Below are 17,591 nucleotides of genomic sequence, written 5' to 3' on the forward strand. Positions count from 1 at the left end.
CTCCTCCTCCTCCTCCTCCTCCTCCTCCTCCTCCTCCTCCTCCTCCTTCCTCTTGTTCTTTTTTGAGACAGTCTAGCTCTGTCCTCCAGGCTACAGGTTAGTGGCTCCATCTCAGCTCACCGTAACCTCCACCTTCCGAGTTCAAGTGATTTTCGTGCTTTAGCCTCCCAAGTAGCTGAGACTACAGGCATGTGCCACTGGGCCCAGCTAATTTTTGCATTTTTTTTTCCTTGTTTGAGACAGAGTCTCATTCTGTCTCCCAGGCTGGAGTGCAATGGCATGATCTCAGCTTACTGCAACCTCTGCCTCCCGGGTTCAAGTGATTCTCCTGCCTCAGCCTCCCAAGTAGCTGGGATTACAGGGGCGCACCACTGCACCCAGCCAATTTTTGTATTTTTAGTAGAGATAGGGTTTTGCCACGTTGGCCAGGCTGTTCTCCAGCTCCTGACCTCAGGTGATCCACCCACCTTGGTCTCCCAAAGTAGGGATTATACCTGTGAGCCACCATGCCCAGCCTAAAAACATTTCTGATTATCGAAGTTGGAAAAACCTGAAAGTACAGATTTTTTTTTTTTTCCAGACTGGGTCTTGCTCTTTTGCCTAGGTTGGAGTGCAGTGGCACAATCTCTGCTCACTGCAACCTCTATCTCCTGGGCTCAAAAGGATTCTCCCACCTCAGCCTCCTGAGTATCTGGGACTACAGGTACACACCACCATGCCCGGCTCATTTTTTTGTATTTTTAGTAGAGATGGTGTTTTGCCATGTTGCCCAGGCTGGTCTCTAACTCCTGGGCTGAAGCAATCCACCTGCCTCAGTCTCCCAAAGTGCTGGTATTATAGGCATAAACCACCATGCTTGGCCCAGAAAATTTCAAAGTTAACTAATGCACTATTCCACTCAAAGGGGACTACTGTTAAAATTGCTTGCTCATGGCCAGGCACGTTGGCTCACACCTGTAATCCCAGCACTTTGGGAGGCCAAGGCAGGTGGATCACAAGATCAGGAGTTCAAGACCAGCCTGACCAACATGGTGAAACCCCATCTCTTCTAAAAATACAAAAATTAGCTGGTGTGGTGGTGCATGCCTGTAATCCCAGCTACTCAGGAGGCTGAGGCAGAAGAATCGCTTCAACCTGGGAGGCAGAGGTTGCAGTCCTGAGAGCACACCACTGCAGTCCAGCCTGGGTGACAAGACCAAGACTCTGTCTCAAAAAAAAAAAAAAAAAAATTGCTTGCTCATTTGACAAATATTGATTTATTATATTTGTTATGAAGAAAATAGGCTGGGCATGGTGACTCATACACACCTGTAATCTCAGCACTTTGGGAGGCTAAGGCAGAAAGATTACTTGAGGCCAGGAGCGTGAGACCAGCCTGGACAACATGGTGAGACCCTGTCTCTACAAATTAAAAATTAAAACATTAGGCCAGGCGTGGCGGCTCACGCCTGTAATCCCAGCACTTTGGAAGGCTGAGGCAGGTGGATCACTTGAGGTCAGGATTTTCAGACCAGCCTAGTTAACATGGCGAAACCTTGTCTCTACTAAAATACAAAAATTAGCCGGGTATGGTGGTGCTCGCCTGTAGTTCCAGCTACTCAGGAGGCTGAGGCAGGAGAATTGCTTGAACCCAGGAGGCAGAGGTTGCAGTGAGCTGAGATCCTGCCACTGCACTCCAGCCTGGGCAACAGAGCGAGACTCCAACTAAAAAAAAAAAAAAAAAATTAAAAATTAGCCGGGCATGGTGGCATGTGCCTGTGGTCCCAGCTACATGGGAGGCTGAGCTGGAAGGCTTGCATAAGCCCAGGAGTTTGAGGCTGCAGTGACTCATGATTGTGCCAGTGCATTCTTGCCTTAGTGACAGAGCCAGATCTTGTCTCAAACATAAATAAATAAATAAATGAAACAGGGTCAGGGGTCAGGGGCTGGAGCTGGGCTGCAAAGTAGGGGATGGATATATACCTCAGGTTGTCAGACAAGGCTGAAGACAGTCATTGCTCAGTATGTTTGCTATTGTGAATTCCTTTTTTTAAAATAATGCATTGTTGGCCAAGCGAAGTGGCTCATGCTTGTAATCCTAGCACGTTGGGAGGCTGAGGCTAATGGATAACTGAGATCAGGAGTTCGAGACCAGCCTGGCCAACATGGAAACCCCACCTCTATTAAGAATACAAAAATTAGGCCGGGCGCGGTGGCTCAAGCCTGTAATCCCAGCACCGTGGGAGGCCGAGGCGGGTGGATCACGAGGTCAAGAGATCGACACCATCCTGGTCAACATGGTGAAACCCCGTATCTACTAAAAATACAAAAAATTAGCTGGGCATGGTGGCACGTGCCTGTAATCCCAGCTACTCAGGAGGCTGAGGCAGGAGAATTGCCTGAACCCAGGGGGCGGAGGTTGCGGTGAGCCAAGATCGTGCCATTGCACTCCAGCCTGGGTAACAAAAGCGAAACTCTGTCTCAAAAAAAAAAAAAGAAAAAAAAATACAAAAATTAGCCAGGTGTAGTGGTGGGCACCTGTAATCCCAGCTACTTGAGAAGGTGAGGCAGGAGAATTGCTTGAACCTGGGGGCAAAGTTTACAGTGAGCTGTGATCTCACTGATTCACTCTAGCCTAAAAGAAAGAGCAAAACTCCATCTCAAAAAAAAAAAAAAAAAGCATTGTCAGGATTATGTAAAACCATTTTCCTCCTATACTTTCTCCTTAGCATTTCAAAATTCTACCAAGATGTCCTTTTTACTAGCTGTGCATTGTCCCATCATAGGGCTGTGTCCTCATCTACTAACCATCCCTTAGGGCTGAGCGTTCAGACCCTTCCGGCAGTTCATCATTGGGTATTGCCTCACAGTTAACATTTTGGTGCCTAAATCCTTTTCCTCCTGGGGAGTTATCTCCTGAACCAGAGTCCTCAGTGGGCCTTGAGGAGGGTGGCAACTTTGCCAGAGCTCTGGATACATATTTGGCAGAGAGCTGGCCAGAAAGTCTGGTTCTGCCACTCATCACCTTTGCTTCCAACTGGCAAGGTCCCATTGTGGAATTGACAGAGTGGGAGGAGAGATGAGCCCAAAACCTGCATGACCTTTGGTGGAGCCCTTTCTCCGGGCCTGTTTCCTCACATCTGTAAAATAGGCTTATTCTTGCTATACACAGAGGTTGAATTCTCTCCTTGTGCAGGGCCCTGTGTGCAAAGTCAGAGTCCCGTGGGGCCATTCTCTGTCTGGGAAAACAAATCCAACTAGGTTTAGTAGGGCTGGAAGACTGCCAATAGTTTTCAGGTCACAGACCCATAAACTTCTCTGGGCAATTGTGTATAGCAGGTGGGAAGGTATTGGACCCCTCTGGCCAGTAGCAAAGGGAAGTGCAATGAGAGGAGAGAATGCTGAAATGAGTTTTGCAAATCACTTTCTCCAGGGTGTCTGCAAACTCCAGATTTCTGGGACTGGGCAAGAGCTCCATGAAAGGGAGACGAAGGTGAGGAAAGGGACCCTGGAGATGGGAGGAAAATGCACTGGCTCCTCCACTCTGCTGGGAGCCAGCCCACCCAAGCACACATGACTTTCCCCTCTCTTTTCTTTCACATATATTGCCTCTTTTTTTTTTTTTTTTTTTGCGATGGTGTTTTGCTCTTGTTACCCAGGGTGGAGTGCAATGGCGTGATCTCGGCTCACTGCAATCTCCGCCTCCTGAGTTCAGGCAATTCTCCTGCCTCAGCCTCCTGAGTAGCTGGGACTACAGGCGCACGCCACCATGCCCAGCTAATTTTTTGTAGTTTTAGTAGAGACGGGGTTTCACCATATTGACCAGGATGGTCTCGATCTCTTGACCTCATGATCCACCCGCTTTGGCCTCCCAAAGTGCTGGGATTACAGGTGAGCCACCGGGGCCTGCCCTTATCACCGTTTTTATCTCATTTTGAGATAAAATGAACATGCCCTGAAACCTATCCTCCCTTAAAATTGTGTAATTCAATGATTTTTGGTATTGAGGGACAGAGAAAAAAAAATCAAAGTTTTTTTTTTTTTTTTTTTTTAATTCTCTTATAGTCACTGCAACACAGAACGCTTCTGTGACCCCCTGGTCAACAAAACGTGTGAGGATTTCTCCCCACCAAGCAACCCTGCAGTGGACACCAGTGTTCTCTAATTCAACTCAATTCTGACACTGCCTATCTGGAGATAGTGTTAGATCCCACAGACTGAGAGCTCAGTCTCATAAGACGGTCTCCTACTTCAGATACCAATCACAAGTCTTGGCCTCCGCAACTTCCGAGGAACTTACTATAAATTGAGGTTCCCAACATCCCTTCCCCAGGTTCAATTAACATGGTAGAGTGGCTCACAGAACTCAGGGAAACATTTCACTTATGTTGACCAGCTTATTATAAAGCATATTACAAAGGAATCAGAGAAATAGCCAGATGAACAGCTGGATAGGGTTAGGTATGTGGGGAGAGGGGGCTGAACGTTCCAGACCTCTAATCCTCTAATTACTTGGTCTTTCTGGGGACTGCCCCATCGTGAGCCTATCTAGGGGCCCCACCTACCCAGGAGCTGAGGTGGGAGAATTGCTTGAGCCCAGTAGTTTGAGGCTGCAGTGAGCTCTGACTGTACCACTGCACTCCAGCTTATGTGACAAACAGATCAAGTCACTGTTAGCACAAACTCAGGTGCGATCAAAGAGTGGCTTAGGAGTAGCAAAAGACACTCCTTTTGCTAAGGAAATTCCAAGGGTTTTTAGCTCTGTAACAGGAACTAGGGGCAAAGACCAAATATATTTCATCAAGATATGAAAGCAGGCTGGGTGTGGTGGCTCATGCCTGTAATCCCAGCACTTTAGGAGGCAGAGCCAGGCAGATCACTTGAGATCAGGAGTTCAAGATCGTCCCAGCCAACAGGGCAAAATCCCATCTCTAGGAAAAATATAAAAATCAGCTGGGTGTGGTGATGTGTGCCTGTAATCCTAGCTATTTGGGGGGCTGAGGCACAAGAATCCCTTGAGCCTGGGAGGCAGAGGTTGCAATGAGCCAAGATCATGCCACTACACTCCAGCCTGGGTGACAGAGCAAGACCCTCTTTCAAAAAAAAAAGAAAGAAAAAGAAAAAAAAAAAAGATATGGAAGTAACCTAACCATCCTTCAATGAATGCAAGGATAAAGAAAATTTGATACATAACACAAATGGAGTACTATTCAGCCATAAAAAAGAATGAGAGCCTGTTATTTGCAGCAACACGGATGGAACTGGAGATCATTATGTTAAGTAAAATAAGCCGGGCACAGAAGGACAAATACCGAATGTTCTCACTGATATGAGAGAGCTAAAAAAGTGGATCTCATGGAGATAGAGAGTAGAATGGTAATTACCAGAAGCTGGGAAGGGTAGTGGGGATGTGGTGGGTAAAGAGGGGTTGGTTAATGGGCACAAAACACAGTTAGAATAAGGCCCAGTGTTCAGTAACACAATAGGGCAAATACAGTTAGCAATAATTTACTGTATATTTCAAAATAATTAGAAGAGTGGAATTTACTTTATTTTTTTTGAGACAGGATCTTATTCTGTCACTCAGGCTGGAGCCCGGTGGCATGATCACAGCTCACTGTTGCCTTGACCTCCTGGGCTCAAGTGATCCTCCCACCTCAGCCTCCTGAGTAGCTGGGACCACAGGTGTGTGCCACCACACCAGGCTAATTTTAATATTTTTTGTAGATAAGGGTTTAGCCATGTTGCCCTGGCTGGTCTCAAACTCCTGAGCTCAAGCAATCTGCCTGCCTCAGCCTCCCAAAGTGCTGTGATTACAGGTGTGAGCCACTGCGCCTGGCTGGAAGGGTGGAGCTGGAAGGTTCTTAACACAAAGACATGATAGATGTTTAGAGCCACTGCGCCTGGCTGGAAGAGTGGAACTGGAAGGTCCTTAACACAAAGACATGATAGATATTTAAGGTGATGAATATCCCAGTTGCCCGTTTTGATCATTGTGGACACATTGTATACATGTATCAAAGTATCACATGTATCCAATAAATACATACAACTATTACGCAGCTATAAAATTTTTAAAAAGTTAGCCAAGTGTCTACCCCAGGGGCTGAGGTGGAGAATTGCTTGTGTTGAGCCCAGTAGTTTGAGGCTGCAATGAGCTATGACTGTACCACTGCACTCTAGCTTGGGTGACAGATCAACATTCTGTCTCTTTTTTAAAAATTTATTTTATTTTTTTATTTTTATTTTTTATAAGACGGGGTTTCACCATGTTGGTCAGGCTGGTTGTGAACTCCCAACCTCAGGTTGATCCGCCCGCCTTGGCCTCCAAAGTGCTTGGATTACAGGTGTGAGCCACCACGCCCGGCAAAATTGTGTCTCTTAAAAAATAATAATTTTTAAAAATCTTTAAAAATTAAACAAATCTAAAAAGACCAAATATAATTTATTATACCACAGGTATATTCATAGAACTGTGCAGCTTGTGCACTTCTAACCACTACCTTTTTTTTTTTTTTTGAGACAGAGTTTTGCTCTTGTTGCTCAGGCTGGAGTGCAATGGTGCAATCTTGGCTCACTGAAACTTCTGCCTACCAGGATCAAGTGATTCTCTTGCCTCAGTCTCCCAAGTAGCTGGGATTACAGGCATGTGCCACCATGCCCGGCTGATTTTGTATTTTTAGTAATGACAGGGTTTCTCCATGTTGGTCAGGCTGGTCTCGATCTCCCGATCTCAAGTGATCCACCTACCTGGACTCCCACAGTGCTGGGATTACAGGCGTGAGGCACCGTGCCCAGCCACCACTACCTAATTTTAGAACTTCTTCTTCTTCTTCTTTTTTTTTTTTTTTTGAGACAGGGTCTCTCTCTGTTGCCCAGGCTGGAGTACAGTGGCTCACTGTAGACTTCTCCCAGGCTTAAACCATCCTCCCACCTCAGCCTCCAGAGTTGCTGACACCAAAGGTGTAAACCACCATGCCCAGCTAATTTTTTTTTTTATCATTTGTAGAGACAAATAATAAAAAAAGTAGAACGGTAATTACCAGAAGCTGGGAAGGGTAGTGGGGATGTGGGGAATATGTTGCCTAGACTGGTCTTGAACTCCTGGACGCAAGTGATTCTTCCACCTCAGCCTCTCAAAATGGTGGGATTATAGGTATAAGCCACCACATCCAGCCTAGTTTTAGAACATTTTTACCACTTGGGACAAGAGGCCTGTACTCATTGGTAGTTCCCTATTTTTCCCTCTTCCTCATTCCAGGCAACCAGGAATCTACCTGTGGTCTCTATGGATTTGCTTATTCTGGGTATTTCATATACATGGCACCATTGCAACCTGTGGTCTTTGTGTCTGACTTCTCTCACTCCATATCATGTTTCCAAGGTTCATCTCTGTTGTCGCTTTTCGTGGTACTTTATTCCTTTTGTTGGTAAATAATCTTCCATCCCGTGGCTATGCCACAGCATTCCTATCCATTCATTAGTTCACGGACATTTGGGTTGTTTCCACGTCTTTGCTGTTACGAATAATGCTGCTTTGAATGGTGTTGTAAACTTTTTTTGTGGACATACATTTTCAGTTATCTTGGGTGTATGCACAGGAGTGGAATTGCTAGGTCATATGGCAATTCTACATCTAACCATTTGAGGAACTGCTAAACTATTTTCTAAAGTGGTGCCGCCATTTTACACTTTTACCAGTGATGAATGAGGGTTCCAGTTTCTCTGTGACTTTGTCTACAGTTGTTGTGTCTTTTTTACCTGAAGCATCTTGCAAAGTGTTATCTCACCACGGTGGTTTTGTCATTTATTGCTTTTAAAAGAATATTATATAAGTAACACATATTCCTTGTAGAAAATTTGGAAGTTTAACAAAAATACTGTGATGATCAGTTTTATGTGTCAATTTGGCTAGACTATAGTACCCAGTTGTTCAATCAAACACTAACCCAGGTGTTTTATTTATTTATTTATTTGAGACGGAGTTTCACTCTTGTCGCCCAGGCTGGAGTGCGATGGCCTGATCCTGGCACACTGCAGCCTCCATCTGCTGGGTTCAAGCAATTCTCCTGCCTCGGCCTCCCAAGTAGCTGGGATTACAGTTGTGCACCACCATGCCCTGCTAATTTTGTGTGTGTGTGTGTATTTTTAGTAGAGACAGGGTTTTGCCATATTGGTCAGGCTGGTCTTGAACTCCTAACCTCAGGTGATCCACCCGCCTCAGCCTCCCAAAGTGTTAGGATTACAGGTGTGAGCCACCATGCCCAGCCTAACCTAGGTGTTTCTATGACAGTATTTTGTAGATAGTGTTTTTTGATTGGTTGATTGAGATGGAGTCTCACTCTGTCATCCAGGCTGGAGTGCAGTGGTATGATCCTAGCTTACTACAGCCTCAAACTCCTGGGCTCAAGCCATCCTCCCGTCTCAGCCTCCTGAGTAGTTGGGACTACAGGCGTGTTTTGCCACACCCAGGTACTTAATTTTTTTTTTTTTTGAGACAGGGGTCTCACTCTATCACCCAGGCCAGTCTTGGGCTCCTGGCCTTAAGTGATCCTCTCACTTCAACCTCCCAAAAATGCTGGGATTAAAGGTGTGAGCCACTGCACCCAAGACAAGGTATGATAAAAGTTCAGAATCACTTGATTTTAAGTAAAGGAGATTATCTCAGATAATCTGGGATTCACTTAGTTGAAAGGCCAAAAAGGAAGACATTTCTTTGTGGACAGCAGCTTCACCCACATGCCTGAGAGTCCAGATGGTCTTACAGGTTTCCTACTTGACTTTTTTCTTTCTTTCTTTTTTTTTTTTGAGACAGAGTCTGGCTCTGTTTGCCCAGGCTGGAGTGCAATGGTGCAATCTCTGCTCTCTGCAACCTACGGCTCCCAGGTTCAGGCCATTCTCCTGCCTCAGCCTCCTGAGTAGCTTGGACTACAGGCATGCGCCACCACGCCCAGCTAGTTTTTGTATTTTAGTAGAGGCAGGATTTTACCATGTTGACCAGGCTGGTCTCAAACTCCTGACCTCAGGTGATCCACCCACCTTGGCCTCCCAGAGTGCTGGGATTATAGGTGTGAGCCACCGGGCCCAGCCATGCCATTTTTTTTTTTTTTTTAAAGAGGTGGGACTCTGTACATTGCCCAGGCTGGACTGCAGTGGATATTCACAGACATAATCACAGTGCATTACATCCTGGAACTCCTGGGCTCAAGCAGTCCTCCTGCCTCAGCCTCCCAAGTAGCCACTACATCCAGCTTTTCATTCTTTTTTTCACATCCAGCTTTTCAAGTCTCTTAATATACATCTCCTACTGGGTCCGCTTTTCTGTTGGAGAATCCTGACTGATATACACACACGAAGAAAACCTGTCATCCTGCCATGCCATCCAGAGATCACTATTGACAATATTTTGGTTATTTCTTTAAAGGCTTTTTCTTTCTTTCTTTTTTTCTTTCTGGCCTTTTTTTTTTTTTTTTGAGACAGGATCTCACCCTATTGCCCAGGCTGGAGTGCAGTGGAGTGATCATGGCTCACCACAACTTCCACTGCCCAGGTTTAAGTGATCCTCCCACCTCAGCCTCCTGAGTATCTGGGACTACAGGTATGTGCCACTATGCCTGGCTAATTTTTTTTTTTTTGGTAGAGACAGGGTTCTTGCCATATTGCCCAGGCTGGTCTCAAACTCTTGAGCTCAAGTGATCCACCTGCCTTGACCTCCCAAGGTGCTGGGATTACAGGCGTGAGTCACTGCGCCCAGCCCATCAATATTTTATTTTATTTTGAAATGGAGTCTCACTCTGTTGCCTAGGTTGGAATGCAGTGTCACGATCTCGGCTCACTGCAACCTCCACCTCCCAGGTTCAAGTGATTCTCCTGCCTCAGCCTCCCAAGCAGCTGGGATTACAGGCGCCTGCCACCACGCCCAGCTAATTTTTATATTTTTAGTAGAGAAGGGTTTTTTGCCATGTTGGCCAGGCTGGTCTCAACTCCTGGCCTCAGGTGATCCACCAGTCTCCATCAATATATATACATATATATATACGTATATATATATATATATATACGTATATATATATATGTATTTTTTTTTTTTTTTTTAATAGGACAGGAGAATTGCCTGAACCCGGGAGGCGGAGGTTGCGGTGAGCCGAGATCGCGCCATTGCACTCCAGCCTGGGTACAGGCAATTCTCCTGTCTCAGCCTCCTGAGTAGCTGGGATTACAGGCACGTGCCACCATGCCCAGCTAATGTTTTGTATTTTTGGTAGAGACGGGGTTTCACCGTGTTGACCAGGATGGTTTCAATCTCTTGACCTCGTGATCCACCCGCCTCGGCCTCCCAAAGTGCTGGGATTACAGGCTTGAGCCACCGTGCCCGGCCTCCATCAATATTTTAAATACAGATGTTAATGCTCCACAGGCTGTGCATCTTTCCCCACGTGAGTCCACATTCTTTCCTACCCTGGGATTACCACTGGCACAGAGGAAGGTTAAGCACTGTCTGCTTTTGGTTGGATGTTTGCAATGCTTCTGCTATTATACTGCAACAAACAATACTTGTGCTTTCCCTCCATCCAGCACTGTCCCTCCAGGAGAGAGGGCTTTTTTTCTGGCCGCCCCTGCAGACATGACCCTGCTTGTCCTTGGCCAATCCCAGGGCCAGACTGGATCCTCGGCCCTCTGACTCACCCTAGAAGGCCAGCGACTGGAGAGGCCTGGAACTCCTCGGAGGTAAGTGCCAGTGTGAGGGCAGCCAGGCCCTGCCAGGCCTGCTTTCCTCATGCATAAAGAAAAGATGCCGAGTCATTGTAACTTGCACTTTCTGAGTAGTGCGGTCAGGCCCTGCGTGGCTTTGCCGCAGGCCTCAGTACCTCCCAGTGTGAAGAGCAGGGAACTGCTTTCCAGCAACGCCCTACAGCTCCTGTCAACTCCTGCCCAGGGGCGCTGGACAGGCAGGGTTAGGCAGGGCCGGTGCAGGGGACAGACAGGATGCCCTTAGGGACCCCTCCTGATGAAGTAGGGAGAGATCTTCCTCCTTGTCCCCTTTTCTTCTTCCTTTTTTTTTTTTTTTTTTTTTGTTTTGAGATGGAGTCTCACTCTGTCATCAGGCTGGAGTGCAGTGGCACAATATCGGCTCACTGCAACCCCTGCCTCCTAGGTTCAAGTGATTCTCCTGCCTCAGCTTCCTGAGTAGCTGGAACTATGGGCATGCACCACCATATCCAGCTAATTTTTGTATTTTTAGTAGAGACGAGGTTTCACCATGTTGGCCAGGATAGTCTCGATCTCCTGACCTCGTGATCCACCCACCTTGGCCTCCCAAAAGTGCTGGGATTACAGGCATGAGCCACCACGCCCGGCCTTATTTTATTTTTTTAGAGATAGAGGCTTGCTCTGTTGCCCAGACTGGAGTAGAGTGACATGATCACAGCTCACTGGAGCCTTGAACTGCTAGGCTCAAGTGATACTCCTACCTAGGTGTCTAGAGGAGGTGAGACCACAGGCACATACCACCCACACCCAGCTAATTTTTTAATTTATTTTTTGTAAAGAACAGGGATGTTATAATATTGCCCAGGCCGATCTTGAACCCCTGGGTTCAAATGATCCTCTCACCTTGGCCTCCCAAAGAGCTAGGATTACAGGTGTGAGCCACCTGTGTCCAGCCTAGCTGTCTTGACTTTTGGCTAATGTAGTCTGGTGAACTGAAGAGACATGCAAGGTGCATAAGGCTCTCGTGGGCTGGGAGCCCCATGGCGTAGGCTCACCATGGGTTCCCTGTACCTCTGTGAGAGTGTGGCAGCTTCTTCTTACCTAAAACTCCATTCAGCAAACTCGAAGAGGTTTAGAATCTTGAATTGATCTAAGCCCTTTAGAAAGCTCTTAGGACTCTTCATGTTACATGTAATAGGTAGCTAGTTCATACTGCATCAAACATGGAAGTGGAGGGTAAGCTTCAAGGTTGGTTTCATTCTGTGACTGGATATTTCTTTCTTTTTTTTTTTTTGAGACAGAGTCCCGCACAGTTGACCAGGCTGGAGTGCAATCTCGGCTCAATGCAACATCAGCCTCCTGGGCTCAAGCAATTCTCCTGCCTCAGCCTCCCAGTAGCTGTGATTATAGGCATGCACCACCGAGCCCAGCTACACCGAGCCCAGCTAATTTTTGTATTTTTAGTAGAGACAGAGTTTCATCTTGTTGGCCACGCTGGTTGCAAACTCCTGACCTCAGGTGATTCACCTGCCTTGCCCTCCCAAGGTGCTGGGATTGCAGACATGAGCCACCACACCAGGCTGTGACTGGATATTTCTTGCTGTTGCTCCCTTCTGCCTTTATCTGATGGTGGGCTTCCTGCATGTCAACAGCCTGGCCACACAGCTTCCTGCTTCTCCTCTGGTGGGAGAGACTGGTTCCTACAACTCTGAGACAAACATTACTTTTCAGAAGCCTCAACAAGCTGTTATTCATATACTTCTTGTTCAAAGATCAGATTTTAGCAATGCCTAATCTATGAACCAGGACCCATAAACAGTGAGGAAAAATGTCTTTAGAGACAACCAAGAAATCCCAAACCCATCTGTTTCATTTGAAGAGGAAACTCTACAGCTCTTATTCACTGTTTATTGACTTTAGCAGTTCACAAAATTCCAATGAAATTGCTCACCTGGCTTCCTAGGACTTGGCAGTGAAAAGCTTGTAATAAATAGCAGTAACATGAATGACCTCAGACACTATGAAAAGCCTCAAGGATAATTTATCATTTAGGCAATGGAGTCAAGAAAGGAATTCTGGCTGGGCGTGGTGGCTCACACCTGGAATCCCAGTACTTTGGGAGGCTGAGGCAGGTGGATTACCTGAGATCAGGAGTTTGAGACCAGTCTGGTCCACATGATGAAACCCTGTCTCTACTAAAAAAAAAAAAAGAAAAAGAAAAGAAAAAGCTGGGCGTGGTGGCACGTGCTTGTAATCCCAGCTACTTGGGAGGCTGAGGTTGCAATGAGCCAAGATCATGCCACTGCACTCCAGCCTAGGTGACAGAGTGAGACTCCCTCTCAAAAACAAAACAAAACAAAACAAAGCAAAACAAAACCAGAAAGGAATTCTAGAGCACCTCTCCAGGCTGCTTGGTTCCGGTTCTTCACCCACCTCTGCGTAATGTGCAGCCTTTGGCACATCCTCAATGACTCTCAGCTTCAACGTCCTACTCCCAACATAGGTTATTATGAAGATCAGGAAAATAATCTACAGCAATTCTTTAAAAAAATTTTTTTTGCCCCTTGCTTCTTGGGAGGCTGAGGCGCAAGAATTGCTTGAGCCCGAGAGGTGAAGCAGTGAGCAGAAACCGTGCCACTGCACTCCAGTCTGCCACAGACCTAAAGAAAAAATGTGGCCACAGAGCCACAGGGTCTGGCTCTGTCTGTCACCCAGCCTGGAGTCCAGTGGCAAGATCTCGGCTCACTGCAACCTCTGGCTCTCAGGTTCAAGCAGGCCTCCCACCTCAGCATCACAAGCAGCTGGGACCACAGGCACACGTCATCATACCCAGCTAATTTTTTGTAGAGACAGGGTTTCGCTGTGTTGCCCAGACTGATCTTGAACTCCTGGGCCCAAGTGATCCACCCATCCTAGCCTCCCAAAGTACTGGGATTACAAGCATGAGCCACTGGAGTGGAATGCTGAGATTGCTCCACTGCACTCCAGCCTGCGTGACAGAGGGAGACTAAAAAAAGGAAGTCTACCCATAAGTGATAATGTGTGGCTACTAGGAAGGAGGTGTTTAATAGGTACCAGGACTCAGAAGCTTTAGACCTGGCCGGGCGCGGTGGCTCAAGCCTGTAATCCCAGCACTGTGGGAGGCCGAGGCGGGTGGATCACGAGGTCAAGAGATCGAGACCATCCTGGTCAACATGGTGAAACCCCGTATCTACTAAAAATACAAAAAATTAGCTGGACATGGTGGCACGTGCCTGTAATCCCAGCTACTCAGGAGGCTGGGGCAGGAGAATTGCCTGAACCCGGGAGGCGGAGGTTGCGGTGAGCCGAAATCGCGCCATTGCACTCCAGCCTAGGTAACAAGAGCGAAACTCCGTCTCAAAACAAACAAACAAACAAAAAAAACAGAAGCTTCAGACCTATGAATCCATATGGCCTGTGATCCAGCTGCCTGGGAATAGGCTGTGATGGTTAATCGTATGTGTCAACCTGACTGAGCCACAGGATGCCTACATAGGTGTTTCAATAGGGTTTCTGGGTATGCCTGCAAGGTTGTTTCTGGGAGACACTAGCCTTAGAATGGGTGGACTGAGCAAAGCAGACCTGCCCTCAGCAGTGTGGCTGGGCACCTTACAATCTGTTGAAGGCCTGAATGTTAGTGTGAACCTTGGAAATTTGAGACAGGTCTCAGTTAATTTAGAAAGTTTATTTTGCCAAGGTTGAGGAACATGTGGCTGTGACACAGTCTCAGGAAGTCCTGGACATGTGCCCGAGGTGGTCGGGGCATAGCTTGGTTTTACACATTCTAGGGAGACATGAGACATCAATCAATATATGTAAGAAGTACAGTGCGTTTGGCTGGGTGTGGTGGCTCACACCTGTAATCCCAGCACTTTGGGAGGCTGAGGAGGGCGGATCACAAGGTCAGAAGTTCGAGACCAGCCTGGCCAATATGGTAAAACCCAATCGCTAATAAAAATGCAAAAATTAGCCGGGCATGGTGGTGGGCAGCTGTAGTCCAGCTACTCAGGAGGCTGAGGCAGGAGAATCACTTGAACCTCAGAGGTAGAGGTTGCAGTGAGCCGAGATCACACCATTGCACTCCAGCCTGGGTGACAAAGCGAGATCACATCTCAAAAAAAAAAAAAAAGAAGTACATTGGTTAAGTCCAGAAAGTGAGGGACAACGCGAAGCAGGGAATGGGCTTCCAGGTCACAGGTAAGTGAGAGACAAATGGTTGCATTCTTTTATTTTTTATTTTTTTATTTTTTGGTGGTTGCATTCTTTGAGTTTCTGATTAGCCTCTCCAAAGGAGGCAGTCAGAATATGCATCTATCTCAGTGAGCAGGATGACTTTGAATAGAATGGGAGGCAGGTTTGTCCTGAGCAGTTCCCAGCTTGACTTTTCCCTTAGTTTAGTAATTCTGGGGCCCCAATTTTTCTTTTTCTTTCTTTCTTTGAGACACAGTCTCACTCTGTCGCCAGGCTGGAGTGCAGTGGTACAATCTCAGCTCACTGCAACCTCCGCCTCCTGGGATTACAGGCGTGAGCCACCACGCCCGGCCTAATTTTTTTGTATTTTTAGTAGAGATGGGGTTTCACCAAGTTGGCCAGGATGGTCTCGATCTCCTGACCTGGTGATCTGCCCGCCTCAGCCTCCCAAAGTGCTGAGATTACAGGTGTGAGCCACCATGCCTGGCCTACAATAAGATATTTTGAGAGAAACCACATTTACATAACTTATTACATACAGCATATTGTCATAATTGTTCTATTTTATTATTTATTGTTAATCTCTTACTGTGCCTAATTTATAAATTAAACTGTATCATAGGTATGTATGTGAAGGAAAAGACATAGCATATGTAGAGTTTGGTACTGCTGAAGGTTTCAGGCATCCACTGGGGGTATTGGAGTATGTCCCCTGGCAGATAAGCAGGGAGTAATATATAGAGGAAGATATTTATTATAAGATATTGGCTCAGCTGGGCACGGTGGCTCATGCCTATAATCCCAACATTTTATGAGGCTGAGGTGGGTGGATCACCTGAGGTTAGGAGTTTGAGACCAGCCTGGCCAACATGGTGAAACACTGTCTCTACTAAAAATACCAAAAAAATGTTAGCCAGGAATGGTGGTGGGTGCCTGTAATCCCAGCTATGTGGGAGGTTGAGGCAGGAGAATCTCTTGAACCTGGGAGGCAGAGGTTGCAGTGAGCCAAAATCATGCCATTGCACTCCAGCCTGGGCAACAGCAGAACTCCATCTCAAAAAAAAAAAAAAAAAGATACTGGCTCACATGGTTATAGAGGCTGAGAATCACACTGTCTGGCGTCTACAAGCTGGAGACCAGGAAATCCAGTGGTCTAGATTCCAGACCAGGTCTAGAGGCCTGAGAACCAGAAGCACTGAAGGCAGAAGATGGATGTCTCAGCTCAGGCAGTCAGGCAGAGTTAATTCATTCCTATTTATCTATTAGGGATGGGGTCTCGCTATGTGGCCTAGGCTGGAGGAACCGGGGATCCTCCCACCTCTGTCTCCTTAGTAGCTGGGTCTACAGGCACACACCACCTTGCTGACTCAGAGTTAATTCAATTTTCTTCCTCCTCTGTCTAACGTGAAAAGAAAAATCAGGGGCAAGGCCAGGTGCGGTGGTTCACACCTATAATCCCAGCTCTTTGGGAGGCTGAGGCATGAGAATCACTGGAACCTGGGAACAGGAGGAGGTTGCAGTGAGCTGAGATCGCACCACTGCACTCCAGCCTGGGCGACAGAGACTCTGTCTTAAAAACAAAAACACACAAAAGAACGCCCAAAACAAAACAAAAAGCTACTATCTATCTATCTATCTATCTATCTATCTATCTAATCTATCTAACCTATCATCTATCTATCAATCATCTATCTATCAATCATCTATCTATCTATCTATCTATCTATCATCATCTATCTATCTATCTATCATCACCTATCTTATTGCATTGTCCTCACCCTTTTTCTATGATGATGTGAGAAGGTATGATACCTACGTGATGAGAAGTGAGGTGATGACACAGGCATTGTGATACAGCATTAGGCTGCTGTTGACCTGTATTCCTGAAATCTGCGTAACTATCCTTTTCTTGTAGTATATGGCTTGGTGTCCCGTTTCAGGGGATCTTTGGTTTAAGTCTTTGTGTAGGCTCAATGCTTTCTCGTGCAACATATTGCTGTCAATCAGAACAGGTTTCCTATTCATGTCTTCCACCAAATTTAATGCTTTTTCCATCTTCTGTTTTGAGATAGGGTCTTTAGCACCCAGGCTGGAGCGCAGTGGCACAATCATGGATCACTGCAGCCTCCATCTCCTGGGCCCAAGTGATCCTCCCATTTCAGCCTCCTGAGTAGTTGGGACTACAGGCACAAGTCACCATGCCCAGCTAATTTTTAACTTTTTTGTAGAGATAGTGTCTTGCTCTGTTTCCCAGGCCAGTCTTGAACTCCTGGGCTTAAGTGATCCTCCCACCTCGGCCTCCTAAAGTGCTGGAACACAGGTGTGAGCCACTGCACTCAGACACCTTTTCCATCTTATCATATATCATGGGTATAACTTACAATTTAAATTGCAGGGTCGGGGGCAGCGGCTCAAGCCTGTAATCCCAGCACTTTGGGGGGCCGAGGCGGGCGGATCACGAGGTCAAGAGATCAAGACCATCCTGGTCAACATGGTGAAACCCCGTCTCTACTAAAAATACAAAAAATCAGCTGGGCATGGTGGCACGTGCCTGTAATCCCAGCTACTCAGGAGGCTGAGGCAGGAGAATTGCCTGAACCCAGGAGGCGGAGGTTGCGGTGAGCCGAGATTGCGCCATTGCACTCCAGCCTGGGTAACGAGAGCGAAACTCCATCTCAAAAAAAAAATAA

This window comes from Sapajus apella, unplaced genomic scaffold (assembly GCF_009761245.1).
Source record: "Sapajus apella isolate SASKATOON/1434 unplaced genomic scaffold, GSC_monkey_1.0 scaffold23, whole genome shotgun sequence".
Lineage (NCBI taxonomy): Eukaryota > Metazoa > Chordata > Mammalia > Primates > Cebidae > Sapajus > Sapajus apella.